The sequence below is a fragment of the Lontra canadensis genome, unplaced genomic scaffold (assembly GCF_010015895.1).
Source record: "Lontra canadensis isolate GAN:19392208 unplaced genomic scaffold, GSC_riverotter_1.0 scaffold21, whole genome shotgun sequence".
Classification (NCBI taxonomy): Eukaryota; Metazoa; Chordata; class Mammalia; order Carnivora; family Mustelidae; genus Lontra; species Lontra canadensis.
Genome location: NW_022631015.1, coordinates 24099720 through 24118147, shown reverse-complemented (window position 1 = coordinate 24118147; position 18428 = coordinate 24099720). Strand labels below are relative to the sequence as shown.

At 44.1% G+C, this 18428-nt stretch overlaps 4 non-coding genes across 4 annotated transcripts; 2 read left to right on the top strand and 2 right to left on the bottom strand.

Moving 5' to 3' along the window:
- The first annotated feature begins 2930 nt into the window (after positions 1-2930).
- On the top strand, positions 2931-3013 carry TRNAL-UAA. Its single transcript has one exon. It is a non-coding gene; the product is annotated as a tRNA-Leu (tRNA).
- A 5351-nt stretch (positions 3014-8364) lies between these two features.
- On the bottom strand, positions 8365-8437 carry TRNAR-ACG. Its single transcript has one exon. It is a non-coding gene; the product is annotated as a tRNA-Arg (tRNA).
- Positions 8438-9903: 1466 nt separating this feature from the next.
- TRNAS-CGA lies at positions 9904-9984 on the bottom strand. Its single transcript has one exon. It is a non-coding gene; the product is annotated as a tRNA-Ser (tRNA).
- Positions 9985-16520: 6536 nt separating this feature from the next.
- TRNAV-CAC lies at positions 16521-16593 on the top strand. Its single transcript has one exon. It is a non-coding gene; the product is annotated as a tRNA-Val (tRNA).
- Positions 16594-18428: the final 1835 nt, after the last annotated feature.

Genomic DNA, 18428 nt, shown 5'->3' with positions numbered 1-18428 from the left:
TGGTGGTGAGAGTCATTCACACACCTGCTATTAACACTCCTAAATAAGACACCTTCTTGAGGTTTGAAAAGGAAAGATGGGGGGGGTGTGCTTATGCAAAGATGGACAGCAAGAAGTAAATCTCCTGAATGGGGTTGGGAAAGTTTAAAAAACAAGGCAGAAAAAAAATAATTCACGGGCAAAGGATACTGGTAGCCCAGTCAGCATGTGTCAGAATTTAGGAAGCGTCATCAGAAGTAGCAAAGAGCTTGCAAATGAAGTTCTGATTATGTCCTAAATGACATTTATTCCTTTAGCTTAACCTCATTAGATTGAAATGGTCAGTGGTGAAATGAGAAACGGGGAAATCTGACATAAAAAATTCTTCTCTAGCCTCTTTAGTATTTTGATCCCAATATAAATGGTGGTTCCCTATCACCACCCGCTAGTTTAGGAACCTTTTGTGTTCCATAGTGATGAAAAATCATAGTCAGTCAGAGATGGACCCGATTATAATTATGGGAAAATAAGCACAGCATTTGCTTTCTCTCTATCCTAACTTATGTTAGAAAGAGCACTAGGGGTATTTGAAGGCATAAATGTATAAGGACAAAAAGACGAATCATGGGAGCAACAGTAGGATTTTGAAGACCAGGGAGCAGAATAATCCTGTAAGGAAGGAAAGAACTTCATTAGGTATCTTTTAAAAAACCTTTCTTTTTAGGGTTCACGAGTGTTGTTTCATGAACATCTAGTCTATTACATCTCATAGTATCATAACACTCATTATTATGCATTTACCACACTTACTGGTCTACTACCGATCATCTATTACCTATCACTAATGATGGGGGCATGGCTGAGTCTGATTCTGAAGGACCAAAAATAATGCTGCAGTTAACATCCACAAATGACTCGATCTGTGACTTTCTGAGATTTGGGGGAGGCAATGAGGAGTGGGGGTCATATACACCTAGCAGCAGAATATCTGGATCATTGGATCTGATTAATTTTGAGTTAAAATTATTAGACTGCTCTCCAGGATGGCTGCTTCCTCATGAACTTGCATCAGCAGGACACGAGGGTTCTGATATCCTCATTTCTGCAATAATGGGCGCATCCAAGCTTTTAATTCTTCAAACTCTATGTTGATAGAGTAATATCTCATTTTATTTTGCATTTTCATTCATATTAATTGCTGTAAATCAGTTAATCTTTTCAGAGTCTTATTTATCTTCATTTTTATGAGCATACTGTTCCTATTCTTTACCCATTTTATGTTGAATTTTCTGCCCGATTTTGCTGATTTTCTTGGCTTCTTATTACATGACCTGGATGAAGCTGTCGTTAAATGCTTCAGATATCTTCTACTTTACTCACACATGTCCACTGACCTTTCCATTGTGGCCTTCATTGAACATGATTTTAGTTTGGATGAAGTAAACTATACCAACTGTTTGTGCTTTTAGAATTTTTGTTTAGGTCCTCTCTGACCTCTGGGTCACAAAGACATTTCTCTACCTACATTTCTACTAATTTTTACTTCTCCCATTTAGGTATTTACACTCTCTAATTCAGTATATTTTACAAATTCTATAGATAATTTTACTCTGTGTTAAGAATCACAATAATTGAGGCAACAAAAGCAAAAATAAACAGGTAGGACTACATCAAATTAAAATCTTCTGCACAGCAAAGGAAATCATAAATAAAATAAAAAGGCAACCTATGGAACGCGAGAAAATATTTGCAGACCATATGTCTGATATGGGGCGAATATCCAAAAAAATCATAAAGAACTCACAGAACTAATATCAAACAAACAAAGTGGGCAGAGGATCTGAAGAGACATTTATCCAAAGCAGACGTCCAGATGGCCAGCAGACACATGAAACAATGCTCAACATCACTCATCATCAGGGAACTGCAAATCCAAACCACCGTGAGTTATCACCACACACCTGTCAGAATGGTTATTATAAAAAAGATAAGAACAAACAAGGGTTGGCAGGAATATGGAGAAAAAGGAGCCCTGTTGGAGATTCTAGAAGCCTTCACAGACTTTCAGTACAACCCCCCCGGAATGCATATCTGGAACCTGTTTTAATAAGTTCTTAAACTCAGTCCCAACTGAAGTGTCTGGACAGCGTCTTATTACTGCCTGAGTAGATTATATGCACCTGACCCAGTGCCTAGCACATACTAGGTACTCAGGAAAGAGATGTCATTAGTGGAGAGTTAGAACCCTTGGTTAGGATACGTCCTTATTGAACCAGTATCATGTGTTAAACTCCAAACTCCGTATGTATACGGTGGGGTTTTCTAAACTTAGTCCAAGGGTAGCTTGTCTCAATATTGACTGTTCTCTGGTTCCAGACCCAAAACCCTCACCTGGACAGTCAGATTCAATGGGTTTGGAATGGGGGCTTAGATTCAGCAGGCAAACCCGTGTTGTCTGATGAGAAGTGAGCAGGGTAGAGACCACCTTTGGAGAGTTAAGAGACACAGTTCATGTGGCTGGGTTCTCTCTGTCTCTTACTCCACTCCCTTTCCTTTTTGGTTTTCTTTCCAAATCCACTAAGAAAAGGGTCTTCCCTTGAGCATAAGTGGTGATAAAGTGAGTTGAATCTGACAATGTGAGTATTCTTTTTCTTTCTTTTTTTCTTTCATAGTATTTCTTTCTTTTTGTGCTTTTTCTTTAATAATATTTCTCATTTTAATGCAAGTCTGCAAGATCAGGGATGTGTCAGTCTTTCCCTAACACCCACTGTAATGTATGGTACAAATTAGTGATTAGAATATTTGTTGCACATAGACATTTTGTTAGTTTTTTTTTTCCCCCCTCCAGGATGCCTGGTCACAGATTTCTCAGGTATATTCATAACCTTCCAGAGACAAGAATTTTAATAAATTCTAATTTAGTAATTTTGAAAAGAATGCTTGCACATGCCACCGGGATGGCCGAGTGGTTAAGGCGTTGGACTTAAGATCCAATGGGCGTGTGCCCGCGTGGGTTCGAACCCCACTCCCGGTAGGTGTGAGATTAGAATTCCCTTGTTAAGAGCTGGGGTTTGCTCCAGCATTGCAGCTGGGTCCAGTTTTTTATTATCCAGAAATTGACAGACTCTACCATTGATGCCTTCAGGTAATCTATATATAATGTCATCACTGCCATCACTAATATTGCTATTAAAATCCACTGTCTTCTTAATTTTTTTAGGTGTTTCTTTCCTTTATCTTTCTTCCTGTCTTTGAAATTTATGAACATTTACATGGTTTAATTTTTTTAAAAATTTTTATTTTTATTAATGTATAATATATTGTTGTATTACTTTGTAATACTAATTTTTGTATTATATTATTGTATATGTAACTAATGTATGTATTATATAATGTATAATAAATAATGTATTATTCACAGGTTTGTGAATCGCCAGGTTTGTGAATCACCAGGTTTACACACTTCACAGCACTCACCATAGAACATACCCTCCCCAATGTCCATCACCCAGCCACACCATCCCTCCCACTCCCCTCCCCCCAGCAACCCTCAGTTTGTTTCCTGAGATTAAGAGTCTCTTATGGCCTGTCTCCCTCCCGATCCCATCTTGTTTCATTTTTTCCTTCCCTAGCCCCCAAACCCCCCACATTGTCTCTCAAATCCTTCATATCAGGGAGATCATATGATAATTGTCTTTCTCTGATTGATACATGGTTTAATTTTATCTTCACTATTGCCTTATTGTCTTTCACGTTTTTTAAAATGATCTGGACTGGCTTCCCTAGGGCTTTCTATATACACACGTACAATTAGCCCAGGTCCCCTGCTGCTGCTTGTGTGGGGTGAGAGACTAGCCCTCTCTGGTTTGTGTTATCATTGTCATGTGTTTGCTTTCATGTCTACGGTACAGCACGTTACTACTGCTTTATGCAGTCAATCTTATCAAGTGTGATTAAAATTGGGGAATGTATGTCTTCTGTGTGCCTGCACTGTAACCATTTCTGTGTACCTTCAGTCCTTCATATCTCTTTTGTCTCCTGTTCCTTCTTCTTCAATACCTTCTCACATTTCCCATGGTGCAAGTCTGCTAGATTTTTTTTTTGTCTGGACATATCTTCATATCTTCTTCATTTCTGAAAAATATTTTTTGCTTAGTAGAGAATTCAGGGTTAAGAGTTTTTTGGGGTTTTAAAAATTATTATGATTTTTTGGTCTCTCATCACTTGGAAGTGTCATTTCCTTGTCTCATGACATATGTAATTTCTGGTAAGAAGTCTGCAGCAACTTTTATCTTTTTCAGCTATATATAATATGTATTTTTTTCTTTCATTGCCTTCAGTATTTTCTCTTCTATTTGTTTTCAGCAGTTTGAATTGGAGGTAAATAGGGTCACCCCCCCCCCAATATGAAATGCTTAGGGTTCTATGGTCTTGGGGCTGTGGCTTGATTTCATTATTTTGAGAAAGTAATCAGTCATTATCTCTTCAAATAATTTTTCTATTCTCTCTTTCTTTGCCTTCTGGGATTTCAGTTATAAATATGTTAGACCACTTGACATTAATCACTAACTCTTCAATGATCTTTTTTTTTCATCTTTTTTTTTTTTTTTGGTAAACCATTAAAAGCATCCTGTAGCTCTATTACCTTGTGTATGTTTTTTTTAAATTTAACGTATCCATTTGACTTTCAGTTTCCAACAATCTACTGAAATTTCTCATCTGCTGACATATGTGGTCTATACTTTCCACTAGAGCCTCTCACATCATACTCATGGGTATTTGAAACTTCCTTTCTGACTGTTCCATTACATGGGACATCTCTGAATCCCACTTTGTTGATTAGTTTTTCTCTCGACAGTGCATGGTTTCTTCTCCCATTTATGAGCGTCTCATCATTTTTATAGTGTTAGGACGGTAGCCTGTGGGACAAATAGTATTTAGGCTGAGATGGATATGTTGCTTTTAGTAAGCTATTGATGTGTGAGGTTGAATCACACCTATGGTGACTCTTTCAGGAAGCGAAAAGAATTAAAAGCAGTTGTGGGGATCATTTAAAATAAAAATCAGCATTTTCAGTAACTGCTGGAGCTCTTCTTATAAGCTGTCAGATGATAAATTCAGAGGTCAAAGACAAAATATTCCAATCACTGCAAAACAAATCACTGAGGGGCGCCTGGGTGGCTCAGTGGGTTAAAGCCTCTGCCTTCGGCTCAGGTTATGATCCCAGGGATCAAGCCCCACATCGGCGGGGAGCCTGCTTCCTCCTCTCTCTCTGCCTGCCTCTCTGTCTACTTGTGATCTCTATCTGTCAAATAAATAAATAAAATCTTAAAAAAAAAAACAAATCACCGATAATCTCATTGCATAGGGGAGGGGCATTGTCATCAGACGAGAATTCTGAATTTTTTGGTGTTCAGGTAATAGTTAATGGTGTTTCAGTCTCGAGCAGTGAGGAGTGATTTTTTCATGCAAATTTTAACACCTTCCAGCCAGTCTTTCTGTCTCTTCTTTGAAAACTTCTATTATCACCACCTTCTGAAACTGAAGGCATCTATAAAGTAAATGTCAGGATTTTAGTCTTCCACATCATGTAACAATTGAGTAACTCAGGTTGCTTCAAGAATAAATCCACCAAACGGGCTGCATCAAAACTGGGACTAACATTTTCAAAGTGACAAAGCCTGCAGACAGAGCCTCACCAAACTGCAACCCAGGTTCTTCTGTTTACTAAGCAGACAACACACAGAGCCCTCTTGCATAGAAAAAAAAAAGGCAGGTAAAGAAATGAAGTTCAAAATTTTTTTCATTTTCACACCCTAAGAATTGCTTTTGGAGAAGAATACATGCATTTTTTTTTTAAGTGAAAAACAGATTCTTTGGAATGTGTCACCACCACGGAGTCTGCCCCAAAGAATGGCATCCTGGCAAACTGGTTGCCCTTTACTGGTGTTACCACATCAATAACCACAAGAAGATGTGAGACTTAAAACTATATAATAAGTAATTTTAATTTTCCAAGTAGCCATAGTTAAAAAGTATAAACAAGTGTAATGAATTGTAATGCTTTTTCCCAAATATTATAATCCAACATGGAATCAATAAAAAAAATCCATAAATAAGAAATCATACATTTTTTTCTGGAATTAAGTTTTATTTTTAAATTTTACTTATTTATTTGACACAGAGAGAGAGAGAACATGAGCAGGCACAGGGAGAAGCAGGCTCTCTGCTGAGCAAGGAGCCCAGATGCAGGACTGGATCCCACGATCCTGGGGTCATGACCCAAACCTAAGGCAGAGGCTTAAGCGACTGAGCTACCCAGGCATCCCTAGAACTAAGTTTTAGAAATGTGTTAATGACTATTGTTTTGGACAGTGCAGCACTAGAACATTCCGGGGGGAAACAAAAAAAAATTTCTCTTCACAAAACAATCTGTTGATTCTGTTGATGTTTTTATGGGGAAGAGAAGTTCCCGACGTGCAGATTACAAAAAAAAAAAAAAAAAGAAGAAGCCTAAATTTTCTTTAGGTTCGAGATTGTGATTATTAAATCTAAGGTCTTTTTGTTTGAGGGGGAGATGGAAATGTACTTCTTTCTAAAACAAGACACCAAAAAGGAAAATAAAAAGTATTCGATGAAATCGACACGTTTATAACAAAAATCTTGAGGAAAACAAAAATCTTGAGAATAGAAACGGTCGGTTACCTTAAAATGAATAACCCTGGGAAAAAATTGATTACCTTGGTTCAAGCCTAGGGGAATAGTGCTAAAGCAGTGATTTTCCTGTCCGTATAGACGCGCTTTTCTTTTTCATTCTACCGTGGAAGCTCCGTGGTGGTGTTAGCTGTCAAAAGCGGGTGATAAACTGAAAAGCCCGAGTCGGGCAGTGAAGTGTGGCCCGCGGACTAGTCGCGCCGGGATCCCCTTGCTAAAAAGTCACCGGCTGCCTCCTGCGAGCCCAGGTGTCCTCTCCGGAGCCAGGCCCAGAAACTGCGCTCACGCCTCCCTCGCAGGGACTCTGCTGCGCGCGGAAATTTGAGAAGCATTTCCTGTAGGAGACTCCAAATCCTCTGGACCATTCTTCGTCCTTCCCTACCTTTTAATTCACCTTGGTGGATCCAGCTTGGTCTGGGCGCGCGGCGGGCTCCCCCTTACGACGCACGCTGCCCAGCGCCAGCCCACTTTTGTAGGATAAAGACGTGTACATCGGCCCCTGAAGGTCACTTTCGCTCGTCCGTGTCCCCCTCCACCCGCCCCTCCCACCACTCTTTCAGCTCCGTTTGCTTCTCAGGTGCTCCCACCCGCCGCCCCGCCCCCCGCCCCCCGCCCGGCCCCGCCGCGGGAGGCACGCGCAGGGGCGCCTGCAGAGGAGGCCCCTGTTTGGAGACCCCGCGCCAAAGGCTGTCGCTCCCTGGTCTCCCTCACATCCTCAGCCCCCTCGTCTGCTCCACTTCTGTCTGGGATCCTTTACGACCCTGAACAGTCTCCGGGTGTCGGTTCTCTGGGGACCTCGCGGGGCGGGCGGGGCGGCGCCAAGGAGGCTGAGTCGTTTTCTTCGGTGTCAACTTGCATCTTTGCGGAGATCCGCGAATTGAGGGTCTAAGCGAGGCTCTGATTCCGTTTGTCCACAGCCGGGTCTTTCTTGCTTCAACATTTCTCCAGGGCATGTCCCTTCTCTTTCCTCCGGGACCGATGCTCAGGGACAGAAAAGTGTGCAGGAGAGAGAGCCCTGCCCAATGCAGGAAAATGTCGCGAGGAAAATACTGGTTTGTAGTGGTTTTTTTTGTTTGTTTTTTTCTCTTTGACGCTTCTTTGATTTTTAATTAAGATACAGTTTACATACCATAAAATTCACGGAAAAGTGTACAGTTCAGTGGTTTTTAGTGCACCCAGAGTTGTGCAACCATCACCCTTATCTAACTGCAAAACATTTCCATCAGCCCCAGCAAATTCTGTACCTTCCCTCCTTTCCCAGCTCCTGGGAGCTACCATCTTGGTGGAGAGGCCCATTCTGGACCTTTCCTATAAGTGGAATCACACCATGTGGCCTTTCACAGCTGGCTTCTTTCACTCAGCAGATGTCCTCAAAGTTCATCCATGTTGTACCATATATGACAACATTCCTTTTCATGGCCAAATAATATACCTCGTTTGATCTGGAAGTTGTCTTTCTGAAGATCTTTCAGTCCCTGTTAGTATGGCAAAAGGGACATGCAGAAGAGGGGCTGTTGAGCACTTACTCCCACTTACCGGAGGGCCAAGGCTGCCACTGAGGTGAGGAGCCAGATCGGATGAATTACCTTCCAGAGCACTTTGAGGGTTTCTCTTACCAACTTGAAGAAATACAAAAAGACATTCTTGTGAGAAAAGAAAAAAGAGGAAACTCGAGCCAGCCAGGAGTCGAACCTAGAATCTTCTGATCCGTAGTCAGACGCGTTATCCATTGCGCCACTGGCCCTCCTGCTTGAAGGGTGTTGATTATTCATTAGAATCACTGAGTTGCTTCCTGACGTGGGAAGAAGAGAATTGAACAAAAAAGACTTGTGGATTCCAGTAAAGCAGACCGATCAGGGTTAGCTAGATTGCATGAGTACGTTCCGGTAAAAAATTACATTTCTGAAAGGATTTTCTGCCTTGAAACATCATGTGTGTGACACGATGTCACTTCCATTTTTTTTTCATTTATGTGCATGCTTGTTTCTATTTTTTCTATCTGTGAACTCTTCAGTAGTTTATGCAATGGGTTCTCTGGTCCATCAGCATCGCATTTTTCTTCTGTACTTAATACTGAGGCTATGTACGTGGATCAGTTATTAGTGGTCATTTACATCATCATTTACATACATTTGCATCATTTACAATTTTCATATAATGACCAGGAAAGTGGAATAAAATACACTACTGATTATTAATCATATGTTTTCCACCTCACTCTCCAAAGAGCCAAACTTGGGCTGGACGAGATGATTTCAGACTCTGTGCAACAGAACAGACATTCAGAAACACCCACCTTCCCAAATTAAGCCGCGGGGTGGCAAGAATTCAAAAAAGGTAAACATTTTAAGAACTCAATTCACATAGGAACCTAGAAGTTTGGATTTATAATTATAAAATTAAAGACTACCAGCCATCATTACCTAAATCGGCTAGTAAATTAAAGCAGTCAGTGCAGGCGGAATAGACACATAGAAACACAAGAGCAACTGTAAGTGACTCGGGTCCCCTCCTCTGAGGGCGAGAAGGACAGGAGCTGGGGTCCCAGGCCAGCCAGGGAGAACCTGACACCTGCCCCACTAGGCTTCTTGCCTTGGCCAAATTGTTCTTTGTCTCCTTGCTTCCATCTCCTCATTTCTGTGCGATGTTTTAAAGAGCACTTGGCACACACGCATACTAATGGATCTTTACGATCCTAGACCTTAATGCTTCCTACCAGTCTGTTTTAGGTTGGTTTGCTTGCTTTTCCTTTTCCTTTTTTTAAACACCAGAGAAGTCTTTAAGGAAACTGACCTACGTTGCTATCATCAGCAGGAGGTCTTCATTAAAGAGTTTTAGAAGTAAAATTTCCTGGTTCTCTTTGCCCCTCCAGATTTCATAATCCCAGGGCAGAACGAACAGACGGTCCTGAGCGCCGAGTCTCTGGCTTTGCTCGCTGGGGCCTCGGGAAGCAGCGCGCCAGCGCCGGGGCGGGCGATTCACAGGTGCGCGGCTTCCAGAAGGATACCAGGGCCAACATACACCGCGGGGTGTGTGTGTGATGTGTGCTGTGTGGCGGTGGTGGTTAGTTCAGACCTCCGGAGAGGTAGGAAGCTGCCTTACTACAGTCCAGTTTGCGGAATAAGATGAAAAGCCAAAAACACATCTGTTGGTGAGAATGAGAATGGTGAGAATGTGATGTTGTAACTTGGATGGAAAAAGACCACCAAGCGCTGTGAGCAGGATTTGAACCTGCGCGGGAGAACCCATTGGATTTCGAGTCCAACGCCTTAACCACTCGGCCATCACAGCCCCACGCAGGTGGGCATTTTGGACACTAGAGTTCACATTGGTGCAAGGCCCTGGCTCTCACACTCCCATCTTACCAATGCTGGCTGCTTCTGTTCGTTTGGCACGTTTACTCTAAGTGGGACCCAGAAAGAAATCACTCCCAAGGTTCTCCCAGAGAAAGCAATATTCCAGCATCACAAGAATCCTTGATTTTCAGGATTTACTTCATAGTTGGCAGGAAGTGAAGTGAGGAGTTGTGCTGAGTGCTGGTATCCTACTCAGCCACGCTCGTCACAGAATATCCAGGAGGCTTTGCTGCTGGGGAGGACAATTTGTCAGGACCCGCCAATATTTCAAATACTGGCACACATGAGAGGTTATACTGTGCTGAAGTCTAGTCTTTCCAGCATTAATAACAATATTGGGAAAAAACCTAATTATTCAGAATTATTTAATTAGATAAATCATGGCATAATTAAAGAGTGGAATGCTATGCGTATTGAAGAGAAAATGAGAAAGATCATGGTGTACATATACATATTTTAAAATAAAAGCAACGGTCAGAGCGATCGGCATAGAATGCTACCACTACAAGTACATTTGTGTTAGATTATATATGTATTTTACAAAAAAATATCTCAAGGATATTTAGGAAACTCATGACAACAGTGACCGGTTGAGGGGCTGGAGACGGAGGAGATGGAACTTCCGGAGCAGGAGGGAGCAAGTTACCGCCTGCATTTGGGACTTCGGATGTGCCTACTAAAAAATATTAAATAAAGCCTCAAGAAAACACTACAAATGAGGAGGTAGGGGACAGAAACTGTTTTTACCAGAGGCCCCCTCTGGAATGCTGGATGGGGAGTTTCCTATTTCAGAACACAGCAACCTGGAGGGCTCGGAAGGAGGCCTCACCTGGAGCCCCAGAGAGAGCGAATTGCATTTTGGAGTCAGTCTGTAGTGAGTGGAGAAGCCTGAGGCAACAAGACAGGAAGGCTCTGGAATGGGGTTCTAGCCTGTCCCCAGGGCCAGGGAGACCTGGAATGCACACCTGATTTCAAAGCTTGTTGGGAGAGCCATCTTGATTTGTTCTAGATGTTCTGGGAGAAGTGGAAGAAGTCCTCTCTCCCCAGTGCAATCTTGGGCTATTTTGTCCCAAACCACAGAACTTAAGTAGCTTAAACTTCCTCCTTTGGATCTAAGAGTAACAACTTCCAAAACCTGTGTGTGTGTGTGTGTGTGTGTGTGTGTGTGTATTTTATTTTTGCAGAGAAAGTAGTATTTTTTGTCTGGGCCAGAGCACAGTCCTCCTTACAATGTACAGTTTCTAGGAGCTGTTTCTACAGGAAATCTTTTCTTGGCTTTAGGAACAAAGAGCACTGAGTGCAGTAACTCAGTAGCAATCTCCAGTCCCCATTCCCAGCTTTGCCATTTATCCAGTTCACAGCTCTGCAACAGACCAAGGACCAACCCAAGGCTAGCCAAGGGACAGTTTGATTGGTTTGACAGAACCCTCTGGAGACTGAAGTAATCTTTCGATGAAGACTGTCGAGTCCATCCACAAATCAAAGGCTCCTTAGAAATGCCTGTGGTTCTTAGTTAGATCGTGATTTTCTCCTAGTCCCTCTACCCTACCAAGCAATCCAGGACTCCCTAAGGAAAAAACAGAGAAAGGAGCCATTTGTTTGGAAGGACACCATCCAGGCATGCCTTCATGGCTCCATTGGTAAAGCTGCCAACTCTCAGTTTCGGTTCAGGTCATGATCTCAGGGTCCTGGGGTAGGGCTCCGCATTCGGTGTGGAGTCTGCTTGGGGTTTTGTCCCTCGCCCTCTGCTGCTCTCTCTCCCAAAATAAATAAATGAAATATATATATATATATTTAAAATAAAAGGACACCATCCAGGAGCTGTCACAGCTCATCCCGTCCTTCCTGCTTCGTCCTGGGGAGTTTAACTTTTGTCAGAGATTCTTTTCAATCTCAAACGGCTTCTCAGACTCTGTGCTACTGGGAACTTGCCGTGTTCTTGCCCCCATCGACATCCCCCAAAGAGATGCTCTTTCTCTTCCCTCCAGGACTGCCCCCCCCCCCCCCGGACAGGGAACCCTGAGAAGCCCGTGTGGATGCTGCCCAACAGGGGAAAAGTTGGTAGAGAAAGACCTGGTGAATTATTATAATTTTCTTTAAAGAGTCTTTGATTTCAAAATTTGTCCCAGAGACTTTCTCAGTCAACGTCTGTTTTCAGTTTCAGGAAGTGGGAGGTAAAAAGAAATCTTAGAAGATGGTTCCTTTGTTGCCTCTCCAGACCTTCAGGCTCAGCAGACCCCAGGAGGTCTGGATGTGCCGAATCAACTCAGGATAATTTTCTCTCAAAATGTTGTAATAACTATTTTCAGCGCCAGACTGAGTGTCGTGGTTCAGTATCACTTCTTTGAACAATATAGGAAGAAAGATGCTTCTCACAAGAAAGAAGAAAGAAAACTGAGACAGTCAGCAGTGACCTGTGACCCCAGTCATGCCTGGGACCCCTTGGCCCCTGGTCTCCCTGCATAGGACGTGGGTGTCCCCTTACTCCGGACAAACAGAGTTTGAAATCAGAAAAAAAAAAAAAAAAGGAGTGTTTGAGGGGGTTGCTGTAGACTGCCTGTCCTCCTCTAGAATTGGTATTTTGAAACCTAATCCCCAGCCCGATGATGGTGTCTGGAGGGAGGGCAGTTTGGAGGAGGGGTGTTTGGGAGGTGATTAGGTCATGTGTGGGGAGCCCCCAAGAATGGGAGAAGGTGCTCATCAAGGAGACTGTGGAGAATTCTTTGACTTATTCCTGCACGTGAAGACCCAGGGGGGACGTCTGTCCTCAGAAGCCAAGAGGCCAGGAAGCAGACTTTCACCAGACTCCGGATCTGCACCTGCTTGAGCTTGGACTTCCCGCCTCCCAGAACAAGGAGAGGTAAGGTGCTTGTCATTTCAGCTGCCTGGTCCAGGCAGCCCGAGTGGACTACGACTGGGATGGAGGCGGTAAGACTGAGCTATTCTGGAAAGGCAGGTCTATGCCCCTTGAGAACGGTTTGCCTCATGTACATCTGCCCAAAATGTCCAAATGTGAGACAACGATCAGCTTGCAACTTTAGAGCATGGCAACATGGTAAGGGGCTCTATGGCTCATTTATGACATGGGACCCGAGTGCTGATCTCCCCGTGAGGCTGTGTTGGTAAGGGGAACGGCTGGCTCAGCCAGATGAAAGCCCCCTGCTGCTGATGGGTTTTCTGGTTCAGTACAGAGAAAACAGCATGCACCACATTGGTGGCTGTGTACTGGGCATCAGCGCACCTGTTAATTTTTCCCATTAATGACACGCCCCCTGAAGAGCAGATATAATGGGAATAAATCCTTGATAAATAAATAAATTTGCAGGTGCTCACTGTCGTTCTCCGTAGCGCACTTGACTTCTCCAGCTGAGTAAGCGAGCTGAGCAGAGGTTTGGCGGCAATCTCCACCCTTGTATCTTTCCAGTCCCTGATGTTGTCACTACTCTCTGCAACCCCGCCAGTGTGGCTTTTGGCTTACTATTGCCACGATTAGAGGAATTTCTAGTGGCTTCCGCTTGGCCTTTTTTGAGGTACTAGCATTCCCTCCATCAGTCATAGAAACAATATTAGGGGCACCTGCAAGGTTCAGCTGGTCAAGCGTCCCACTCTTGATTTCGGCTGAGGTCATGGTCTCAGGGTCGTGGGATCCAGCCCCACCTCTGGCTGTATATTCAGGAAGGAGTCTGCTTGGGATTCTCTCTTCCCCTCTGCCCCTCCCCCTATGCTCTTTCTCTCAAAATAAATAAAAGAAACAATGTTAAAGATACTGTCTGGAGTTAAGGAAATAATCTCCAGATAGGTTTAGGGACCCATTGTGCCCACAGTGAAATGGACCAGAAGCAGACTTCATGGAGTCCCTACCTTGCCTGGTGGACAGCAGTGTTGCTTTGTACCTCTAGGAATTAATGCCAGCTCTGAGTCATTTCCTAGTAATGCCAGTAAAATTCTATTTCCTTTTCCCTAATGCACACTTTGGTAAAAGGACACAGGTCCTTTTAGGAAAGGCTAGGAAGAAGAAGAACGATATCAATTTTTGGCAACATGTCAATGGGCTTTCTCAAGGGAAACTGGACTTCTCTATCTTCAAAACTGGCTCCGGTATGGGAGCTCATGCAAATCAAGTCCAAGATCAAGGTGCCTGCAGAGATGGTTTCTGATGAGACCTCTCTCTGGCTTGTAGATGGCTGTCTTCTCACTGTGTCCTCACACGGTCTTTCCTCTGTGCAAACTTGGGGAGCAATTTCTGGTATGTCTTTGTCTTCCTATAAGGACACCAGTCCAATTGGATGAAGGCCCCACCATTATGACCTCATTTTACCTTATTTACCTCCCGAAAGTTCCTATCTCCAAATGCAGTCACATTAGGGGTTCGGGCTTAAACATGTGAATTTCGAGTCTGTAACAACGCCCAGCTAGTCTTTGGGAATTCATCGCCAACATTTGGCTCCTTTCATCCTGGGATCCCATCATGTCCATTATGTTCAGGGGTCCCAGTCTCGTGGCAGCAGGTCCCCCTGTAACTTCTGGCCTTGAGGAAAACAACAAGTTGGCAGAACAACTTGGGGATGCCGAGGCTCTCCTTGTGAATCTCTTTCTCACAACCTTGGTGAACGTTCCTCTGGAGAAGCCCATGATAAATTCATCCTAGAATTTCAATCTCCTTACACCTCTAGTTTGCTCTGCAGACACTAAGGAAAAACTGATGTTTCAATTTTATTGTGTTGGTTCATATATTAATCATTTATTAATTATGATTTTTTAATGAATGAAAATGTAGAGCTGTTCCCAGGCCCTCGAGTTAAAACATTGACTTGGGGCCCTCAGCCAAGTGATACTGTCAGTGAGCTTGGTCTGACACAACTTTGTGTGCTGCCACCTTGTTCCTATCCACTTAAGACCCATTCCCATTCACACTGGCCAGGTATCTGTCGATATAAATTGGGGGAACTCATGCAATTATTTTGATGTGGATCACAACCCCTCATGGGTCACACTTTGTACTTGACCCTCCGGAGTCTCAAAAAAGGAGACAGGTGGTAGTGATAGGGTCTAGAGAGAATCAGCTGAGCTTATGAGACAAGTACCAAAGAGGCCATTACAAACATCTCAGACAAGAGGACACTAACCCCTTCAGGCTGTCGAAGGTCTGCTTCTACCAGTTAGCACTAGGGGCTTGTAATCTGGACGTGTAGAATAATTTCCCTAAATATGGTTTAGCGAGGTGATAGTTTCCCTCTTCTAAGCTTATCTCATCCAGAAAATAAAGTTTGCAATATTTCTAATTTTTAGCAAAATCTCTGACTAAAATACAGACCCACCTATTATTAAATTAGTATGCAATTTCCTCCTTTCCTGTTTCATTATCCTAGCCTTACCCATTCCCCAAGATTAGAATTTATCTTTTACCTAAAATCAGTTCATTTTTATTGGAGTCAGTTTACTTTTTAACAATAAATTTAGAAAGACTGTTTCTCGGTCTGAGTTTCATCAAGAGTAATGGTGGCGTTACATTTTGTTGCCAAATATTGCCAATTTGGTTGGCATAATACCTTATATTAATTTTTTTTTGCTTTAATATCATGTGTCCTATTCAACTATGATGGCGAGAGCATGACATTCGAGCGTGAGGTGACAATCTTGTCTTGATTCTTGTTCGTACCAGCTCTAAGTTCCGGCAAATTAAACAGTAGAACGAAGAAACCATGCTTCTGTAAGGAAGACTAATTCCAGACTCTGAGTTCCTCGAGGTCAAAGACTTTTTGCATTTGCATTCTGTGCCAGCGAATGTTCTCGAAACACTTCACTTTCTCCTGTATGGGTCTCAGGAGCCTGGTGGTGAGATGAAGCCCCACGACTGTTTCTAGTCAATTATCTCCAAAGGAAGACTCCGTGGCTTCTGACCATCTCCTGAGCTCAAGCCGCTCAATTCCGGTTCCCAAAGAGTCATTTTCTGTCACCAAGAGATGAGTATCAGGGCCCATTGCAGAGGCCGAGAAACAGCGTAGCCAGCATGGGGAGGTCTTGAGATCAAAGTCTCCAGTTGTGGTCGTCATTTGACGGTCTGTGTATGAGTCCAATCATTACGCTGCCCTCCTTAAACTTATACAATGCTGTCCGTCAAGTTTTACTTAAAAACAAACAAACAAACAAACAAACAAAAAACCCTTATATTGTAGGTCATTACAAGTCTGACCCCCCCACCCCCCCCCCCCCCCCCCCCCCCCCAGTACTCCAGGATGCTGCCTGGGCTTTTCATGGCTGAAGCTGGTGCAAGAACTAGGGCCCTGGGTGAAGCCTGCGCTCGGTTATGAGGATTTTCTTTCTGTGTGAGTAGAAAGGAGGGGGAGAAACGCAGCACAACGACCATCTCCTGAGCCGGCCTGGAGTCAGTACGCCCGGGCCCTGTGGACGCAAACCGCCTTAATGACGCGCGCGGGGTCAGAGGTACCGAAGCGAGAGCCGCAACACAGCGTTTCCGTAGTGTAGTGGTTATCACGTTCGCCTCACACGCGAAAGGTCCCCGGTTCGAAACCGGGCGGAAACATGCGCTAGTTTATTTTTCCTGAAATGCACTTAACTTGATTTCAGAGATTCTAGAGATTGGAACTTTTATCTGCAAACCACGGAAAATGTCAAGTCGTCGCCCTTCCTGTTTGTTAGAAACGAGTTTTCCTGAGAGCCCTGCGCTGCGGGTCCCGGGCCCTTGGGCGGCGGGGGAGGCGCGGGGAGGATCACAGTCTTGGGGTCGGGTCTCCACGGAAGGCGCCCCCCCCAACCCACGAAGCCGAGTGGCAGGGACCCCAGCCGCCAGCCCCTGTTTCTTGGCAGGCACAGATGTTCACCCCCGATCCGCTGACCCCGGCGCCCGGGAGCAGGTGCTGCGGGGGCGCCGAGGGGGCGCGCGCTTCTCGGGGGCTCGGAGCGCGGCCCCGGGCGCGGGCGGCAGCAGGTGGGACCGCGGCCCCCGATTCTTCCCTCCTGCCGCGCGGCTCTCCGCGCGCAGCGGCTTCTGCTCCGGCTTCTTTCCCGGCTGTCCCGGGCTCTGGGGGACGAGGCAGTCCCCGCCTCCTCGCGGTGGGAAAGGCGCCCTGCAGCTCTCCGCGCGCTTCTCCTGGGCCGTTCCCAGCTCAGGCGAGCCGAGGGGGCTCGTGTCGCCCAGTCTTTGGAGGCCCAATCTAGGACAAGCGCCGTACCAGGTCAAAACAATCACGAAATGCAAAAGGAATGATTATACACATATGTATTATTACTGTAACATAAAAATATGGGTGTTTGTTGCTGAATACTGTTATTTAATAGAAACAATAGGACCAGGTAAAAGTAGCCTTGAGTAACTAACAGCAGGACTAAATGAACAAATAATATATGTGAGGAAACATAATATTTTTATAAAGTTTCTGTCCTCTGACGCAGAAACTTAAACTTATTGTATATTTCGGTTTTGTAGACTACGTTGTGTCTGCATAAAGTACATATATGTAATATTTTTTTCTCAAAAGGAAAACAAATACAATAGGACAAATTAAACATATTACCTGTATTTAATGACATGGGCTTTTTCTTCCTGTCCCATACTGTAGGATATTTTTACTTTTTGTTTCCTTTCCAGTAACATTTCACTGAACTGCCTGCAGCCTTCAGGACATTCTTCTTTTCTTTGATGCAGTGTTGAAGCCAAGACCAGTTACAGGTAAAATTCGCGTTGATATGCAGGTCTTTTCTGTTCAAGCCCACATTACACTGTTCCTTGTGTCATTTCGGTGTGGTGATATCCGACATGCAGATCACCTGGCACAGAGTCGGACCACAAACAGCTTCTTTATGAAGAGCAGCTAGGCTGTTACCCTATGTATTTTAAGGGAACTAGTTTCAGTAGCAATTTTGGCCTGGCAATCTGGAAACACTTGGTTGGGTTGTGCGAAGTTGCAACCCTGTGTCCTTCTCAACCTACTGATTAAAGCAAGGCCATAGGCTTCAGAATATCCGGTTTCTGAACCCAGACAAAAGAATCAAAGGAAACTAAATTCCACAAGGAGGCCTTCATAGGATAAAAGAGGCCTCTGGTTGCCCTTATCCCCCGCAGAGGAGCAGAGGGGCAGAGAAAGACAAACCTATGAAGACCCCATTAGGAGCAACTGGAAGAAACTCCAAGAGATTTTTAAGGTTTGTTGGTGGGCCTGCTTGACCCAAGCAGAGAATTCCATGCAGCCCAAACCACCGCTGATTGTCTCTGCGGAGGAGACGAAGCCAAAAGGGGCCTGAGGGAAAAGGCCACGAAGTGGAGAGAAATATTCATCCAGGCACCCGCAGGGGCAATGCCGGTGCAAGGCACTTTGTATTCAACTGCGAAGAGCCAGCACGGAGAGCTGAGAGCAATCT